The sequence below is a fragment of the Podarcis raffonei genome, chromosome 5 (assembly GCF_027172205.1).
Source record: "Podarcis raffonei isolate rPodRaf1 chromosome 5, rPodRaf1.pri, whole genome shotgun sequence".
Classification (NCBI taxonomy): domain Eukaryota; kingdom Metazoa; phylum Chordata; class Lepidosauria; order Squamata; family Lacertidae; genus Podarcis; species Podarcis raffonei.
This window is the reverse complement of record NC_070606.1, coordinates 87,518,111-87,532,922: the sequence shown is the minus strand read 5'-3', so window position 1 is coordinate 87,532,922 and position 14,812 is coordinate 87,518,111. Positions and strand designations below refer to the sequence as shown.

Below are 14,812 nucleotides of genomic sequence, written 5' to 3'. Positions count from 1 at the left end.
AACTGCTGCAGGATGTATTTTTGCACAGCTATTACTGCTCACACAAATGGCCTGCTTGCACGAGCGTCGTAACAGAGATCGCGCCTCCGCTTCCATCATCGCAAACCACAACCTGCAATTTTCCCTGTGCGTGGAAGGGTGATCTCGTGCAAGCTCATCCCTCCCAGTACCACTTATTAGTAATCTTGTAATTCGATGAACACAAGGGAAGATTGCCAATGGGCGGTGTGCAGGTGCCTGGGAGCACACCCCGACCACACTTAGCACATCCAGAGTCAATTTTATGCGTCATAAAACACCCCAAATCTTTCTCTCTCTTTCCCCCCCATATACGAGCAATTATTTGCAAGATTTAGTGGGGCGCACTATCTCCTTAGCGTGCATTAACCTGTTTCATAATGCTTGGTTATGTAGTCACTACAAGATGTCAGCACACAAAACTGGTGTGTGAAAGAGGCAGGGCGCATGTTGTTGCCCCAGGCCCATTAAACGCAGATTTGGAAAAATGATTAGAATGACTAAAAACGTGGAACACTGTTAGTTTTGCTTCAGTGGAATAGAACATGATTATTGCTCTCAGAGACTGCAAACATGATCTCCTCTCAGTTAACCTAGACTGAAAGCTTCCAAAGATAACACGCTACAGCATTTGTTGAGTTATAGTCATGCTAAGCTAATGCATGCGTAAGTTTTTATTCTCTTTATTTAATCTGATTTTTTAAAAACGTTGTGTGGGGCGGGGGCGGGAATCCATTCCGTGTCCACTGCTTTCTGACATGGCAATGCTAGAAAGGCTTACCTCCACCACCACCCAAGTCACAGCTGTCGCCCTTTTCATTGCACACAAGAACATCTGACATGAAAAGCCGTTTTCAAAAGACGTGGCATCTTCCTGTATTAAGGGCTTCCAAGCACAAACAAGGAGGAAAGAGCTATCTATAGCTACTGTTTACATTGCACATCTTAGCAAGCAGCAGTATCCTGAGCGCAGCGTGAGGCTGTCTAGGTTTATTTTAGTCACCAGTGTCTGAAAGGGTCATATCCTAATGGCACAAAAGTTTACAGAGTCCGAAGCAAATGATCCTGCAGAGGTGAAGGGTCAGATAACAGAATGTGGGCACTTGAAAAAGGGGGGTGCATCACAAAATCTGGGGGCACAATTAGCTTCTGCAAGCCAGTTCAACGTTACCCCATAACACACCCAATGTTGGTGAAGCTAACTCTTTACTTAAAGAAACCAAAGCAGCTCAGGCCTAGTGATCACAGCAACTCTTTGCAGTGGGGCTAAGGCTCCATCCCCAGCAACCTGAGGCTCCTTCGTCTTGTCTCTCTTTGCTCCACCCTCTTCATTCCTCTTCGTGTTCTGGGAGACCAGGGGGAGGGGAGCGGGTCGCAGCAGGAGGGAGAGACCCCCTGGCTTCTTCAGCCGCCTGCCTCATCTCTGTCGCTTGGGCCCCCTCTGCTACTGCCTCTGATTCTTGACTGCTCTCTGCCCCAGCCTCTTCCTGCTCACTAAACCCTGTTACCTATTCGGCTTCTGACACCTCCTTCTCCTCCCAGTCTGCCTCTTCTCCCTCTTACCACTCATGGCCTTCCCACCATCAATTTCCTGGCTCTGAGCCTTTCCCTTGGGAAGCTGCTTCCCTTCCCAGCTGCTGCCCCCTTCCCACTCCTCTACATCCAGCCAGTCCATGACACAGGCTGAGCTTCTGTCCTGTGGAATCTGCAAAATGCACTCATCTACCTCGTTCCCCTTTTGCAAACCAACATGGTTGCCATTCACTTCTATGGAGGTGTGCGAAGCAAAGCATTAATACTATAGATAAGTATGCAAAAAGCACCAGGTTCAGTTCCCTGCATTTCTAGTTAAAAGATTCAGTTGCAGGCAATGGGGACACGGTTGCAGTAATGGAGAAATGGGCCATCTGCGCTAAATGGGCAAACCGGACAGCAATCCCACAAGAGTGAGCCAGGTTTCTGCATGAAAAACAAGCACACCTCCTGTATCGCCCTCCAGTTGTCCTTGCCATTTTCAAGCCCCCAAGGTGAATTAGTGGCACCTGGGGACAGAGGAAGACTTTTACGTTCTCCTCCCCACAACACAACCCAAAAAACTCTAGGGCACTAGATGACCTTTCTCATTGTTTCCAATTCTACAATTCTATGTAAAAGAAAAGTAAAGGGACCCCTGACCATTAGGTCCAGTCGTGACCGACTCTGGGGTTGCAGTACTCATCTCGCTTTATTGGCCGAGGGAACCGGCGTACAGCTTCCGGGTCATGTGGCCAGCATGACTAAGCCGCTTCTGGCAAACCAGAGCACCTCACGGAAATGCTGTTTACCTTCCTGCCGGAGTGGTACCGATTTATCTACTTGCACTTTGACGTGCTTTTGAACTGCTAGGCTGGCAGGAGCAGGGACCGAGCAACGGGAGCTCACCCCATCACAGGGATTCGACCCGCCAACCTTCTGATCGGCAAGTCCTAGGCTCTGTGGTTTAACCCACAGTGCCACCCGCATCCCGTACAATTCTATGAAGCAACCAATTAAAGTGCAGCTGAGGGAAGTCCAAACTGCAGTGACATCACACAGAGCATTTTGTCACTTAGCTGCATGAATGGGTGGTGTGTAGGAACAGCCGTTCGCAGCAACATTAGCAGACAGAGAGACCAATGGCACAGGACTGCTGTTTTTGGCAGCAGTCAGGCATCTCCAATAGCCTTTTAGTTCCAGCATCTTCGCAAAAAGGTACAGCGGTTTCCAAGGCCTTGATACAGGAAACCCATCAATGGTTTTGAGCCGCCTCCAGGCCTGATTCCCAGACAGCCCTCGTTTCTGATCTTCAGCTCAAGGCACACAAAATTCTTTCTGCCACGTTGGTTCCACGGTGCTCAAGACTGAGAGAGAGCGCCGGCCCCTCCCCTCAAAATTCCTGAAGTCCTTCTGAGACTATGGCATTACTGCAAGGTACCATGCTATGTTTAGCGCTAAGCCTGATGATCTTTCCACTGATAATAAAGGCAAAAGGCCCCCTTTCAGAACATCAAGAAGATGTTTAGAAATTAAGAGCGGCGCGATCGTTAAGGGTGCACGTTAAGAAATTACAGAATTGCACCTCTAAGCTTTCTTTGTTGGGGGGCAGTGATTTCTGCATGAACCCACCGTCAGTGTTAAAATTATAAGTTCTAGAAAGGGAGGGAGGGAGAGGAAATGGAAACGTGGCCCATTATGCGAGGTTTGCAACAAGCCTTTCTTAAAGACACTGATCAGGGCAGACAGGGACAGCAAAGACACCACAATCAGAGTCCCAGAAGAGATAAAAATAAACCGACAAAAGCCAGGCCAGTCCATCTGTGACCTCGGCTCCATCAGCAGTGAAAGACATCTGCCTCCCAGCCTCCAAACTTCTATGCATTATTCACAAGGGTCATAGCTTCATCAAAATAAAGCATACCATTCAAAACAAAGCGAGGGAGCCGGGGAGATCAAAACACATGTCGCTCCTTAAAGACACGAATGTTATTTTTAAGTTGTATAGCATTTCAGTAACTTTCAAGCCACAGGACTTTTTAGATGTGAAGGCCAGGGCTCTGTTCTCCAGAAAGGAAACCTCAACCGCCCAAGACCTTCCCATTCGGCATTCGATGTGCCGGTTCAAACCATGTCACCCAGAAGCGTTTTCCTCCTCCGCCCTTCAATGGTGAAGGAATTGCATTCTGCACATGCTCAGGAGCGCTCTCACCTACTGCCGTCCTTGGAAGTCGCAGAAACTGGCCGGGTGCAAATGGAGCAGTCCGAGAAGAAGAAAAAGAAGAAAAGGCCTTCCACGTCCTTTGAAAAGCTTTTCTACTTCTTGTGCGATTCGGGCCTGCTGAGTCGCCATGGCAACCAGGCAGTAATTTAGCGAGCCACCTCAAGACCAGCTCCAGCATCCTAATGCTCAGTCTCCACTTCTAGCAGTTTCTCACACAAAGGTGTGCGCGCGCACAAATCATTGTCATCCTTCGCAAGTCTCCAGTCGTCCCTGCGATGCAATGCCAGCTAGGTTCCATCAAGAAAAGACAGCTTATTTGTTTTACTGAGGTCAGGGAGAAGACCTTTGCTGATTCCATTCCTCCACTGCAATCTAACAGTTGGGGAGGAGAGAGTCTTATGACACTTCCCTGACAACCAGCACTGAGGCGACAGTAATGTGTTTTCGCATCAAGCGGTTCCGATGTAAGGAGTCTAAGATGCTGGCAGATTCTATTACACTTAAGCCTTTTCGTAATAGAATATTATTATTATTATTATTATTATTATTATTATTACCAGGTGACATGGAATAAAATGTTGCAGTGTGCAGTGCTGGTGTTCAGAATTCCAATCGCTCCATTTCACCACTGTAGTGAAGAACACTGTTTATACAGTCTGTCTGTCCTCAGAGCTCAAAACCATCAGGGAGGAATGGACAACTGCTCCAGCTGAGGAGTGTGGCTCAAACAGTTTTATAAAACTAGTTGATGATGATGATGATGACGACGACGACGACGACGACGACGACGACGACGACAACAACAACAACAACAACAACAACAACAACAACAACAACAACAATTTATACCCCACCTATCTGGCTGGGTTTCCCCAGCCACTCTGGGCAGCTTCGAACATAATATTAAAATACAATAGTCTATTAAACATTAAAGCTTCCCTAAACAGGGCTGCCTTCAGATGTCTTCTAAAAGTCTGGTAGTTGTTTTTCACTTTGACATCTAGTGGGAGGGCGTTCCACAGGGCGGGTGCCACTACTGAGAAGGCCCTCCGCCTGGTTCCCTCTAACTTGGCTTCTCGCAGTGAGGGAACCGCCAGAAGGCCCTCGGCACTGGACCTCAGTGCGGGCAGAACAATGGAGGTGGAGACGCTCCTTCAGATATACTGGACCGAGGCTGCAATACCTCCTCCAACCACCTGAAGTGGTGGCACTGAGGAGCCAGGAGCATTGTCCTTGACTGGTGGTTGAAGTACAGTATCTGAAGACAGAGTTGGAACTTGAGATGACCGTAGCAGAGTGGAGAATTGGGGAAAACTAACAAAATGGATTTCAACAGAGGCAATTGTAAGGTTCTAATACACTTAGGCAGTAAGAACCAGCTGCACAAATATAAGATGGGGAACACTTGGATTGCCAGTAGTACATGTGAAAAGGATCTAGGGGTCTTAACAGACCACAAGCTTAACACAAGTCAACAGTGGGATGCGGCATAAAAAAAAAAAGCTAAAGTAGGACTTGGTTGGATACAACCAAATGCCACTCTAGGCTGCAGAAGTATAGTATCCAGATCAAGGGAAGTAATAGTATCACTCTATTCTGCCTTGGTCAGACCACACCTGGAATACTGTGTCCAATCCTGGACGCCACAATTTAAGAAGGATGTTGACAACCTGGAATGTGTGCAGAGGAGGGCGACCAAGATGATCAAGGGTCTGGAAACTAAACCATATGAGGAATGTTTGAGTGAGTTGGGGGTATGTTCAACCTGGTAACGAAGAGAGCAAGAGCAGAAGTCCTAATTGGACCATACTACCGTATTTTTCGCTCTATAGGACGCACTTTTTGCCCTCCAAAAATGAAGGGGAAATCTGTGTGCGTCCTATGGGGTGAATACAGGCTTTCGCTGACCGACCCCTCTCGCTCTCCAGGCTTCAGGAAGCTATCAGCAAGCCTGGGGAGCCCGCGAGAGTTCCCGCAGGGCTCCCTAGGCTGCGGATAGCAGCCTGCTGCCTGGCGCGCGGGACGCCCTGAAGCAGAGCGCCAGCGCGCCGGGCAGACATCCGCAGCCTGGGGAGCCCTGAGGGAGTTCCCACAGGGCTCCCTAGGCTGCGGATAGCAGCCTGCTGCACGGAGCGTGGGGCGCACTGAAGCAGAGCGCCCCGCGCTTCGGGCAGACATCGGCCAGCCCCACAAGCTCGGGGGACAGCGGGGAGGCGGAGCGCCGCCATACCGCTGTTCCCCGACCTGGTTTGGTTTCCCCGACCTGGTTTTGGGGGGGGGGGGAATAAAGGCAAAAAAATCCCCCCCCCCAAAAAAACCTAGGTGCGTCCTATGGGACGGAGCGTCCTATGGGATGAAAAATACGGTACTTCAAACTGTGGGGGAAGAGGACTGAATATTTGAGTAACTTCTCTATTTTTAAAAGAGAGAGAACTCTTTGCACCTTCAAAGTTAGTATTCTGGGGGAAAGGTTATGCTAGAATCTTTTCCGACATGCAGCTAGATTGCATATGCGTGGCTAATACGGAGAAAATTTTCAAATATCCTATCCTTCCATCTGTGGCTTGAAATAGTCCATTAACAGACATGTCACTGCTTGATTATTACAGTAGAATCATAGTTTCATTTGGCAAAAAAGGAGAATTTTATTTTTTTAAGAGAACCATCCTCACAAAGATATGATCCCAACATTCTTCTAACCTAACAGGGTCTGTGCTCCCTCGTTTATTGTGCACAAGGGTGTGAATGTTTTTCGCTCAACAAATCGCATCTAAGCAAGTCAAGACAAAAGCCGTTTCATTCCTGCTCCTGTTTACCATAGGATTAAATGCTCTTGGATAGGTTTTTTCAGATACAGAAGCCTACCAAGAAACCGAGATGCACATCTGCTGCCGTGTTTCTTGTTTGCACAGAACAATCAACAGATTTGCCCCACTGCCAGATAGGGTAACCCAGAGGCACCCTGACGCAACATGGCCCATGCTCACGGAGCATGTTCTAAGCCTATTTGCATCCCCTTTTGCCAAATGGGTTGAACAAATAAATTCAGAATGGATTTCATGGGAATGGGACAAACCTCCAGACAAGGGTCTCAACTTGAATAAACTATAGGGGGAAGGGGACGATGGATGGACAGGTAAGCCTTGCCCCCACATAATCAATCACAAGATGCAGCACACACACATCATTTGAATGGCAATGCCCATCAACTTCGTGGGTAGGGCATGGGTACCTTGAATATTTTATTTTGGGGGCCAAAGGGATGTCAGCTCCTACAAATTAGCTCCTAAGCATCCAATTATGAAGGTTTCATGCTATTTCCAACACATCACACAGCAGCTGGGAGATACCAGATGCAAGTTTTTCCAAGCAGCCATTTCCAAAAACCACGGCAGCTCATGAAGCAAGTTTCTGGCAAAGTTTACCCTCTTTCATTTTTGTGGCGGTGCTGCCACTGAGACAGCCATTCCAATTCCCCACTTTAGAATTGCAACATTCTATTAAACACAAAAGGAGTTCAGAAGCAAAAAAGAAAAGGAAAAAGATTTATGCCTTCAGATTTCCTTTGGAGGCATTCTCTTCTCCCCCACCCCGATCACATGAAAACTCTGCTGTTCTGTCATGAAACTGCAGTATTCCCAAAAGCTAAAGCAGCCATTTTTGAACGGAAAAATGGAACGCGATTTTGCTCCAACGCTATAATCAGCCGACCACAGTCCCAACTGTGTGGTTTTTCCACTGCTTCCTGTGAAAGGAAGGCTAGAAGACTAATCTGACAAGGAAGAGACCTCACTTAAATCTCTTGCCGTGTATTGCTGACTACAGGTTAACCAGCAAGTCATGCTCTTGAGATGATGCACACCTAAACCATAGCTTTTCAGTTCCCACCAGACTCGAGTTGTGGCTACTGAGTTCTGGTAGTGCAAGCCTCTGGATTCAGCCAGTAACCTCTCTGTATACTGCTGCTCTGATCTGGCGGGCTTAAATTTATCGTTCCCAGACAAAAACACCACTCCCAAAGCAAACCTGGAAAAGAGGAGACTGAGAGGAGATAGGATTTTGTTGTTGTTTAGTCATTTAGTTGTGTCCGACTCTTCGTGACCCCATGGACCAGAGCACGCCAGGCACTCCTGTCTTCCACTGCCAACCGCAGTTTGGTCAAACTCATGCTGGTAGCTTCGAGAACACTGTCCAACCATCTCGTCCTCTGTCGTCCCCTTCTCCTTGTGCCCTCCATCTTTCCCAACATCAGGGTCTTTTCCAGGGAGTCTTCTCTTCTCATGAGGTGGCAAGTCTTGGAGCCTCAGCTTCAGGATCTCTCCTTCCAGTGAGCACTCAGGGCTGATTACCTTAAGAATGGATCGGTTTGATCTTCTTGCAGTCCATGGGACTCTCAAAAGTCTCCTCCAGGACCATAATTCAAAAGCATCAATTCTTCGGCGATCAGCCTTCTTTATGGTCCAGCTCTCACTTCCATAAGAAGCAGTAACTGGCAAGCCACTCCAGTATCCCTGCCTATAAAACTCCATGGACAAAGACAACAGGAGATAGGATAGCCATCCTCAAATATCTCTCATGTGCAGGGAGGAGCAAGCTTGCTTTTTCTCTTGCTCTGGATGGTAGGACTTGAACCAATGGCTTCAAGTTACAAGCAAGGAGACTCCAACTAAACATCAGGAAGAACTTTCTGACTGTAAGACTCCATCGGGAGGTTTTGGACTCTCCTTCCTTGGAGGTTTCTAAGCAGAGGTTGGATGGCCATGTGTCAAGGATGCTTTAGCTGAGATTCCCACATTGCAGGGGCTGGACTAGATGTTTCTCCTTTCCTCCACAACGTTCCATGGCAGCTCCAGGTTTCCCAGCTGCTGCTGCGACACCCGGCCAACACAACTAAGTCCACTGTGGCTTGTTGCCCAGGTAGCTCCAACAAGGCTGCTTCAGCAGGAAGGTAGGAACGAAGAAAAGCATACGGGAGACTGCTAGGTGACTTTTCTTTTTAACACTTCCCTACTACTTCCAGTTCACGCTTGTTAGGTAGAAGAGAAGGAATGTAGCAACAATGCAAAGCTTATGCGCAGGAACCTGGGAGGACATGGTCACATTGCGCAGGGGGAGTTATTAAATCCACAGCTTCAAAGTCCCCGTGTACCAGGGTTCATACACACAACGTATTTTTCAGTGTATTGGATGCCCCCAGGTATAGGACAATCCCTATTTTTGGGGACTCCAAATTAAGAAAATGGGGGAGACTGAGCTGAATTGTTGACGAAAACAGCTCACCTGCCGGACCAACGCTGACTAAGGAGGCCCCGAGGGAAAGGCGCGGAGGGGTTAGGTATCTTCGATCGCCACAGCCAACTGGAGCGGCCCGGTGCCGATCGCACGGAGCCACCACCCAGACTCAGTACGGCACAAACGGACCGCCTTCAGCCTCCCTCCTGGCTGAGTGGGAGGAGGTAAGCAGAATACGGAGGCCCTGCGGCTCAACACTGTGAGGAGCTTCAACTGCCAGAGCACGTATGGCGGCAAGTACCGTATTTATTTATATATTTAACTGCTCTAAGACGACCCACATTTTTAAACTTAAAAAATGGGGGGGGGACACCTCATCTTATACATGGAAAAATACGGTACTCAAAAAGCTTAGAAGTGAAAACAGGGTGAAGTCAAGAAAAGAAGGCTGCCTATTGCAGGGCCTCAAAGGAGGGCAGTGCATATGTGTGCTCTGCATGAGGATAAAATGCAGCCTCTACACACACACACACACACACACACACGTCTCTCTTTCAGCAGAGACTGGGCCATGGACAGGTGGAAGAAGATGTTGCTGCACTGCAACCACATTCCCACAGGATTAACTGGTAGTGACATGCAGGGGAAGGTATGAGGGTCCGGTTCAAGTGCATCGCTGGAATGAGCAACAAAAGGCTGCATCAAGTTCCTAGCGATTCCTGCCTCTTGGCTGCACAGGGATAAAAGATTTGTGCATCTCCCCAACAGTCCGTTTTGCTGAGGCCCATAGAACTTGGTGGGCAGGTTCCGCTTCTTGGAAAACACTAGGAAAAGGCAAACCCAGAACACAGGAACTGTCATGTTTAAACAAGAAGAAACACGCCAAAAACAAAAACAAAAAACCTTCCATATATCATTACGTTTGGCAAGGCCCAACTTGGCATTGTAGGCAAGAAGAATTCTATCCTCCTGTCAAGGTACTCCCATTTAGCAATGTGCCAGTTTCAAGTATCTGCGACTATTGTCTGGCTCTCAAAAACAGGATTAGGATTCTGTTAGTTTACCTCTCTAAGTTGGCATTTTATAAATCCATGCAGAAGCCATCTTGCCTGGGGCAGCTTAGACTTCCATGGCAAGCGTGGTTCTGTCTCAGACCAGACCTTCTCCAACACAGGTGGCAGGACTTGGCTTCCTGTTCCAATATTTTTTGGTGGTGAGATGACCTGGCGGGGCAGGGGAGCCTCCTCTCCCCCCATTACTGCAGACATTGATTGCTAACTGGTGAGGTTTTGGGGGCATGCTACATCCAATCTCTGCCACTGTGGGTGGCCTATTGTGGGTGGTCTACTCTTATCTCGTTTACTTTAATCCCAGCGGTGTTGTATGACCTCATAACCACGGGTTATCATTCAGCTAAAAATAATCAAACATTAAAGAGCACACAAAATATCTGTAAGATCAGCCACCCAAATACGGCTCCTCACTGAGGCAATAAACTAAAATATAGACATAAAAAAAGGGCTGGAAGTTGAAAGCCGGTTCCATCCATATTTCAGACGTCGTGGTATATCACGATGCTTTATTGCATGAGTAGGCAAACTAAGGCCCGGGGGCCGGATCCGGCCCAATCGCCTTCTCAATCCGGCCTGCAAACGGTCCGGGAATCAGCATGTTTTTACATGAGTAGAATGTGTCCTTTTATTTAAAACACATCTCTGGGTTATTTGCGGGGCCTGCCTGGTGTTTTTACATGAGTAGAATGTGTACTTTTATTTAAAATGCATCTCTGGGTTATTTGTGGGGCATAGGAATTCATTTTTTGGTTTTTTCAAAATATAGTCCGGCCCCTCACAAGGTCTGAGGGACAGTGGACCCTGCTGAAAAAGTTTGCTGACCCCTGCTTTATGGTGATATATCATGAAGCTGAAAACCAGATTACCACCCAACCCTACTGTTTGCCTCTACATAGTTCCAGCCTTATTTCGGACTTTGTGATACGATTGCGATGTTTAGCTGGTGATATATATTGCAATGCTGAAAACCAGGTATCGCCCGATGCTAGTCCATGGGAGCAAAAGCAGCACAAGTTGTGTGGGATAAGATTTCTACAACCAGTGGCCTTTGGCTTCTCTCATCTCCGGCAACCTGCAACATGGGACCCACTAATAAACTTTAAACCATACACTGCAAGGATCACCAGGCCTCCTGTGCCTTTAATAGATGGGATATTTGTAGATGCAGCTTGTCAGGAGTGAAAATTCATTCTGCTACCCAACTGCTACAAGTACCTCCTACTATTTCACCTCCAGCCAACTTCTCTTTTAAGGAAGAAAATGGCTCTATACACCAGTCACTTTTGCCCTCAAGTCCTGCTTGCGGGCTTCCCATAGGCACCTGGGAAGCTATAACTTTCAACTATAAACATGCTCTGCTCAGAGCATCCCAGCAGGTTTTGATCATTATTTAAGAAGTCTTTTCCTTCCGCGGGAAACAGAATGCCGGACTAGACGGGTCACAAAGCACTTGTTTTCTTAAAAGGGTGGCGATTTCACTGCTTGACCCACCTTGAGTCAAAGCACAGCTCACTTGGGGGAGGGGGCCTGACTCACTGACTGAAAATAAATGCTCAATAAACAGATGTAGACGGGCCTCAGGATTACAGCACCTGTTTCACTGTTGTTATTTTTAACACAATCCTGAGGTCCAACAACCAGAACCCAGTACAAAATGGTAGTTCAAGGGGTGGTTCTTGTTATTTACTTTTATTCATTTATAAATTTATTCATTATTAAATTTATATACAGTCATACCTCGGGTTGAATGTGCTTTGGGTTGAGCGTGTTCGAGTTGCGCTCTGCGGCAACCCGGAAATAACGGAGCACGTTACTTCCGGGTTTCGCCGCTCGGGCATGCGTAGACGTTCAAAATTATGTCATGCGCATGCGCAGAAGCGGCAGAACGCGACCTGCGCATGAGCAGACATGGCTTATGTTGTGTTCAGGATGCGAACGGGGCTCCAGAACGGATCCCTTTCGCATCCCAAAGTACCACTGTACTGCCCTTTATCTGAGGATCCCAGGGCCATTTACAGTATAAAAATACATAACATAATATGTAACAAAAGCAATACCTTCCACAGCTTGAAAGGCCATAGATCAGGGGGTGGCAAAGTTTTTGTGGCTTGGGCCGGTTCACGAGTCCCACAGATTCCACAGTGGGCCGGAGTGTGCGTGCGTGCTCATGCACAAATGCTATTTCTGGCGCTTCTTCCAGCCCAGAGGAGGCGTGCACAGCTTCCCATTGGCTGCAGGAAGCGCCTGCAGCCAATGGGAAGCCAGCCAGTAGCACGGAAGGTGGTCTCCGCTCTGCTCTGTGCTGGTTTAGCGCAGCACACCGGAGCCGACCGAGTGGGTGGCACGGGGGTTCCCCATAGCGGACGGCGGGGGTCCATGGGCCAGTTAAACAACCCCCATGGGTTGCCAACCCCTGCCATAGATTGTTTCATTATCCAAAGGCCTAGGAGAAGGGGAATGTGTTTGGCGCTAAAGATATGTAATGAAGGTGCCAGGCGAGCTTTCCGGAGGAGAGCATTCCACAAATGGGGAGCCACCACAGAGAAGGCCTGTTCTTGCGTTGCTGCCCTCTGGGCCTCTCATGGAGAAGACACACAAAGAAGGGTCTCAGATGAGGATTGCAGGGTCCGGGTCCGTTCATATGGAGAGAGGTGGTCTTTGAGTTACCTCCTGAACCCCAAACTAAGATGATCTGCATATCCAAGTACAAATCTGCAAATCTAAGCCAGCAGAGACCAAAGGTTGAGGAAAAAGAAAGCATTTTGCTGTTCCTAGTAACTAGTGGGAGTCAGAAGCCAATATTTTCAAGTCATTTATTGGGCTGTGGGGCAGGGTGTGTGCTATAAATATTAGCACCCTGGTCTTCTCCCTGGTCAATAGAGCTGGACTTTCGGCTTGCTGCGATTTCAGGCTTCAGCTCAGCTTCAGCCCTTTGAGGGGGCTGTGGGCAAAGTGCCCACTGGTAGGTACCTCTCCCAGTCTGGGCAGAACTGGGTAACTGGGTCGAACTACTACTGGAAATTCCTTCCATTGCCCTGGAATAATCCCAGATTGGGAGCCCTGTCAAAAATTCAAATGGTGGCTGGATCTAGCCTAGCTAGGCGAGAAAATCATTGAAGGGGGATTCCCCCTCCCGAAAGAATGTAGCAGAGCAGTGAATGGTGTCAGGCCACTGGGACCCTGGCCAGGGTCCAAGGATGCCAGCCTTGTTTCAACTTTGTTCAAGCCACCTGGCCTCAGGAATCCAGAACTGGAGGCTCTCCAGGCCTAAGATCTGGGCAGCAGAGGCTTTGAAGGGAAGAAAACGGCGGCCATTCCAAGAGCGCTGCTGAAGAGGACCCTGTGTGGAAACATGAAGGGCCTGGTCTCTCTTAACCCACCCACAGGCCTGGCCCAGCCTAATACAAGGCTCCTCACATCCTGGAATTCTGGTTTGCTGCACTGTGAAATCCCCACAAAGCTGTGCTCTGAGTAAGACTGAAAAAAGCAAGAATGTTTGTATCTTGCTGTAAAAGTTCTGCATTGACAACCCGCTCCTCCCCTCTGCTATTCAAACACATCAACTACCCAGAAAGCCCTTTCTCAGTTCCTCTTAAGCTATATACAGGTACACAGAGAGGGGGAAAACAAAACCAAGAACACCCCACTATTCAATGCTGTTTCTTCCTTGGCATGAGCCCCACATTCCTTACCACCATCCTCCACAAGAACAGAGAAGGGAGGGGGAAGGAAGGGGGGGAACCATGAAACAAATTTTCCACCCAACACCCCCGAGCCTTCCCCTCCCACACCAATCACACAGGAATAAAATGGATGCAATGCACGTCTCTAAACTCCGGAGTTTTGCTGGTACACCATGACATCAGTGCGGGAGAAGGAGCCAAGTTTAGAACTCCATCTGGGACAAATAATGTCGGGGCGCATTGTGCTCCCTTTTGTTTATACACAGCGACCGAGAATGCCTTGGTAGTAAGCAGGCTCACTTGGAAGATTTATTTCCCAAGTCTTCCAAAACAATATTTTGCATCCTGGAACTACTTTGGGGCTCAAAGTTAACTTTCCGAGATAGCGAGCTGAAGCGGTTATTTTGTGTGGGGGTTTTTTTGTTGTTGTTGTTCCTTCTCGCTCTTTCTAAAAGGGAATTCATTGTTTCTGAACGTTATAATTAGCCCAAAAAGATGGAGTGTTCACTTAAAAATTAAGGAAAGAATGCTGCGGCAACAGAAGGAAATTAAGGCTTATTGTGTACGGATGCTTATCTTCCTTCCAGCTAGACCTTAAAAGACCTCTGCAGTTTTCCAGTGTGGATGCAATGAACTAGTTGGGAGGATGACGTGGCCATGGGCTCCAGAAACAGACACACACACAACTTCAACCTACACAGAGTCATTTGATACTCTGGAAAGAGCTTTCAGGTGTGAGTGCGCCACAAATATTCAAGTGTGTTGTATGTGTAAGTTTCCTGCTGCAATTCCTCTGCCAGCTACTGTCTCCCAGATCTCCATCTGCATGTCCTGCCCAGGTTCAAATTGCTAATAATAATAATAATAATAATAATAATAATAATAATGCCCTCCTAGCTGGCTGTGTTCCTCTCTCTTATGCTGCACTGGGTATTGCATTCCAGCAGTTGCAACCATCAGAGGACAGCCAACCCTTAAGCACCTGATCAGCCATTCAAGTTCGTTAGGCCACAGCAAAGTGATCTGTGCTAATGAAGACAACCAAACCTAAATGCCAGCTCCTGGGCCAA

General features: G+C 48.0%; 1 protein-coding gene across 1 annotated transcript in view; it reads right to left on the bottom strand.

Annotated features, from left to right (window-relative positions):
* FNDC3B (fibronectin type III domain containing 3B) overlaps window positions 1-14,812 on the bottom strand; it is a 267,953-nt gene that overhangs the window by 178,506 nt on the left and 74,635 nt on the right. The gene's annotated exons all lie outside the window — the stretch shown is intronic.